At 42.9% G+C, this 5,136-nt stretch overlaps 1 protein-coding gene across 1 annotated transcript in view; it reads left to right on the top strand.

Annotated features, from left to right (window-relative positions):
• Positions 1-5,136, top strand: part of LOC142398542 (uncharacterized) — a 42,801-nt gene that overhangs the window by 6,955 nt on the left and 30,710 nt on the right. The window lies entirely within an intron of this gene.

Here is a 5,136-nt window from a genome sequence, read left to right as displayed (position 1 = left end):
AGTCATTAAAGCAGCGGGAGGAGGGGTCGGCGCACAGGTCAGCTCTTGCAGTGTATTGTGTGACTTGTAGTGTGAGCTGAGGGAGACAGCTCCTTCTGCTGGTCTATCCTGTGAACATTCCTGGAAGACCTCAGCTCACATGCCTTTGGTTCGTCTTTCACTGAGTTAAAGTATTTCTCTTCAGCCAATCATACACAGAGATACTTATCTGTCATAAAAAAATTCTCCTTGTTAGTCTTCTGTCCCTTTGCCTGTCCTCTTTGACTGCCTGACTCATCCCCTTTGGTTTCACCTGTATCTTTATTAGTAATAATTGTATCGTAATCCTGTCCCTCCCCTTGTTAGGTTTTAGTAATGGGCACGATTCAAAATCAGTTCAGTTCAATTTTATTTATAGAGCACCAAATCACGACAAACATCATCTCAAACCATAAAAATCCAATTCAATCCAATTAGAATCCAATTAATTGTAAATCAATCAAATCAAACTCATTAAATTCCAAATTAGTCCAATTCATAAAGAGACTAACAACACCACTAAGGATTACTCTGCGTTGGCGGAGCAGAGCCGCCTGGACCGTAGCCTCTCAGCTCCATCTTCCGCTGGAGCTTCCACCGTCTTCTATGGCGGTATCGGCACAAGACGGAGGTAAATTGACCACCATCACTCACCACCTTTTTAGTTTCTGGCAATCACTGTGAGAAAATCATGTTTTATCTGTTCACAATTTCTATAATAGCCTATCTATAGCCTATAATCCTTGGTTTTCCCTTGCTCGCATTACATAACCCTCATATCCACTGGGTCGTTAGATAGTCTTTTTTAACTATCTAACTGTCTAAAGTCACCTCTCATGTCGTCAAGTTCTCCTCCGCCTGACATGACGATTTCCCCAGTGGATCTGTCACTGGTTCCCACCAAGTATCATGACCTTGGCACTGTCTTCAGTAAAGATAAAGCACTGTCCTTAGGACTGTGCTATTGACATTTTGACTGGAGCGTACAACCTGTCGCACCCTGAACGTGAGTCTATGGAGCACTATATTCAAGGCGCAACCACCTTCTCCAGAGTCGATCTCCGCAATGCTTATCATTTGGTACAGAATCAGGAATCTGATGAGTGGAAGACAGACTATGATACACCCCTGGGACACTTTGAATATCAAGTTATGCCCTTCGGCCTCACAAATGCACCTGCAGTATTCCAAGCCTGAATGATGTTTTGAGAGACTATCTGAATCAATTTGTGTTTGTGTTCACCTCAGCACCCATACTCTCTCAGCCAAACCTAGACCAACAATTTATTCTGGAGGTAGATGCTTTGGACTCAGGAGTGGGTGCTGCCCTGTCACAAAGGTCTGACACTAATGGGAAACTTCACCCATTTGCCTTTTTCTCCCGACGACTATCTCCTGCCGAGCAAAACTATGACATGGGTAATAGAGACAAAACAACCATTTATTGTGTAGACTGATCATAAAAACCTCTCATACATCCAATTTGCTATAAGGCTAAATTCCTGTCAGGCCCTTACCATCGTAGACCATTTTTCTAAGGCTGCTCAATTCATTCCCCTTGACAAAGTTCCCTCATCCTCTGAGACCACAGACTCATTGATTATGTTGGGGTCACCCAGTGTTCGAATTATCCACTGGGCTTCGGGGGGGTCGGACTTTTTGCGGATCAATTGATGACGTCCCCCCCCCCCCAAAAAAAAAAAAACAGCGAGCCATGCTACCTTTTTTCTTTAAGTGGTAATGTGGTAAGGTACATGATATGCAAACACAACAATACGTTATCATTTGCAAACTCCCTGCTAGAGCCTCATATCATTTCAATCAAGTGACCACGTTCGCGGGAAGATCACATCAAAGCACTCCGTAAAGAGGTTGCCAGATTTGGCTGTTTTGGATGACCGTCTGCGGGTAAAAATTGGTATTGGGCGAGTTTTTCCTGTGGCCATAGAAATAAATAGAATTCAGTTTAGGCTGGTTTAGGTTAGATTTAGTGCCTCCAGGCGGGTTTTGAGCATGTTAGGAAATCATCTGGCAACCCTGCAAAATACGCGTTGCACAGTTGTGAATTCAGCTCAACTCTGCACGCAGCACTGTCAAGTTCAACCACCTAGCCAAAGTTAACTCTCACACACGTTGCTACAGCAGAAATGTTTCCACTTTCCAGTTAGCAACAGCACAACCAACACATGCAGAATAATACATACATATTAAACCTAGCAACGACCCAACTTCAAACAGCTGTATGGCTTACCAAAAGCCCACTAGCAAACTAGCAACTAGCCTACATTAAGCTTATGTAGTGCCCACGAAACGCAATCAAGAAATGTCAAACAGCAAAGTGAACCCAATGACACCTACAGAATCAAGCTGTAAATTATCAGACTACAACTGCCAAATTCAACATAGCTTGTTATGTCTGCTGTAAAGTGTGCGCTTTTCTTGAGATTGAAAAGTGCTATCAGACAGCCAGGTGGTGCTAGTCATGGTATACTGCTAGCTGCTACATGAAATGGCTTCAAACACAGTCAAAATTATAATTAATCCTATATTTGTCACGGCGGACATATGGTAAAGGAATCCCATTTTACCTACCTCTTTGTGGGCATGCTAGCCTTTTGCCTTCTTGCTCGACACAGCTATCCTTGCTTCTTGCTTGGTGGAGTCACACTATCCATTTGCCTTCTTCTTACTTAGTTAAATGATATTCCAATTGTGCTTTAAACACATGAGAAGCCTTGTACTTTATTTTCTGACATCAAGTATGTTGGTTGGTGTATTCTGGATTAGAGCAGTCCGCCTCTGTCTTTGAACTGAGACTACTTGTGCATGTTGACTCGCGACGGAATTCTGATGTAGGCTATCTTTTTTTCCTCATGGGAGAAAGGGAAGGACGGTCACCTGTCTTGAGTGTTTGTAAGTTCAGTGCTTTAAATTTGAAATAATATTAGTTTGATTTGTTGGTTTCATTTAACAAATCAAGGGAAACCTCCACCTTGACACCTTAGCTCCACTTGCTCGCAGCTCAAACACATAATTTCAATGGGCATCAACACCCTGAATCTCAGTAGGCCTACTGCCGATGTTTTGGACTATGCGCGAGCTGCCTGCAAAGATGCGAAATGTCCGCTGGTGGTACAGTCCATTGAAGGGGTGTTCCAAAACGCATTTTACTTGGTTATTCATGGTACACGTTGAAAAAAACTAAGTAACAAGACATTTTCAACACCTGATTTTAATAATAGATCATTTTTTTCAGTACACCCCAAAAGTATAATGTAGTCCCATTTGGGAGGTATCAAGTCTCAATCGGGGGGGTCAGACCCCCCCCGGTACCCCCCGTAATTCGAGCACTGGGGTTACCACCCTCAGTCTAACGGACAAACAGAGCAGCTTAGCCAGGAGCTAAAGGCCGCCCTCCACTGTGTTTCCTCTAATAATATTTCGTCTTGGAGTCGACACTGACAACGGAAAGAGTACGCTCACATTACTCTCACATTATCATCGTTTGAGGCCTCTCTTGGATATCGACCACCATTGTCTCCCAAAGAGGACAGGGATTTGGAGGTTCCTTCTGTTCAACACTCAGTAGTCCAGCGTGTGTGGGCCCAGACCCGGGAAGCTCTACTATGCACTACTGAACGCAACCGCCATTTAGCGGATTGGCACCGTGTTCCTGCCCCTCAGTATGCTCCTGGTCAACAGGTATGGTTGGCTACCAAGGACATTCCCCTGAAATCCACCTCTAAAAGACTGGCTCCTAAATACATTGGTCCCTTCAAGATTAAAGACTGTCATTAATCCTTCCTCTGTCCGACTCAAGCTTCTAGCCTCTCATCAGCCTGTTCCACTTACCTGCCTGCTCGCCCCACCGCCGACTCAAAACCTTGCACCACAGCCAGCACCCTCTCCTCCATCTTGGATTTCCTCTGGAAAATAAGTAAGGATAAACCAACCACTTTGGACAACTGGACATCTTCTTCCTCATTCCACAAAGTTCCACATCCTCCCGGATTCTGCCTTCACTCCACATATTAATTAATTCATACGACTCTGATTCTCCTAGTTTTCCATGTCTGCTCTTGAGTCCGTATTGTCACCTAGCTGTGACAAATATGACTTAAACCAGCCTAATGCAGTTCCTTTAATCCCAAAATTTTTTTCAAGCCTCTTTAATAAAATACTGTGATCGATCGTATCAAATGCAGCACTGAGATCCAACAGGACAAGCACAGACACAAGTCCGCTATCAGAGGCTAAGAGGAGATCATTGGTAACTTTCAGCAGTGCAGTTTCTGTGCTATGATGCACTCTGAATCCTGACTGAAAAGGAAGGTAATCAGTCGGAAGAGGTTGGCTCCTTGGGATAATTCACAGCTGATTTAAAGCAGACTTCAAGAACACTGGAGAGACAGTGGCGTTCCTCTAATTTAGAAGAGTCTCAATTAGTCTGGAAAGATAATAACGTATAAGAAAGCCCTTCGTAAAGCTAGAACTGCTTATTATTCATTATTGATAAAAGAGAATAAGAACAATCCCAGGTTTCTTTTCAGCACTGTAGCCAGGCTGACAAAGAGTCCGAGCTCTGCTGAGCCAGTTATTCCTTTAACTCTCAGCAGTGATGATTTCATGAGATTCTTCATCAATAAAATTGTTTCTATCAGAGAGAAGATTGATGGAGTTCTTCCCACTATTATCACTGATGTATCATCAAGTACAGCAGCTTTAGAAGTACCTTTAGAACCTGATTTGTATTCAGACGGCTTCTGCCCAGTTGATCTCTCTGAGCTAACAACAGCAATAGTCTCTTCTAAACCATCAACTTGTATTTTACACCCAATCCCAACCAGACTGTTCAAGGAGGTTTTTCCCTAAATCAACTTCAGCCTTTTAAGGTTGCTGTAATTAAACCTTTACTTAAAAAACCTACTCTTGATCCAGAAGTGTTAGCTAATTATCGACCTATATCCAATCTCCCTTTTTTGTCTAAAAGTCTTCAGAAAATTGTTGCAGCTCAACTTTGTGATTATTTACACAGAAATAATCTGCTCTAAGAGTTTAATCAATTCAATTCAATTTATTTATATAGCGCCAAATCAAACAAATGTCATCTCAAGGCAC

Source organism: Odontesthes bonariensis, chromosome 14 (assembly GCF_027942865.1).
Source record: "Odontesthes bonariensis isolate fOdoBon6 chromosome 14, fOdoBon6.hap1, whole genome shotgun sequence".
In the NCBI taxonomy this organism is placed as follows: domain Eukaryota; kingdom Metazoa; phylum Chordata; class Actinopteri; order Atheriniformes; family Atherinopsidae; genus Odontesthes; species Odontesthes bonariensis.
This window is presented reverse-complemented; position numbering and strand designations above follow the sequence as displayed.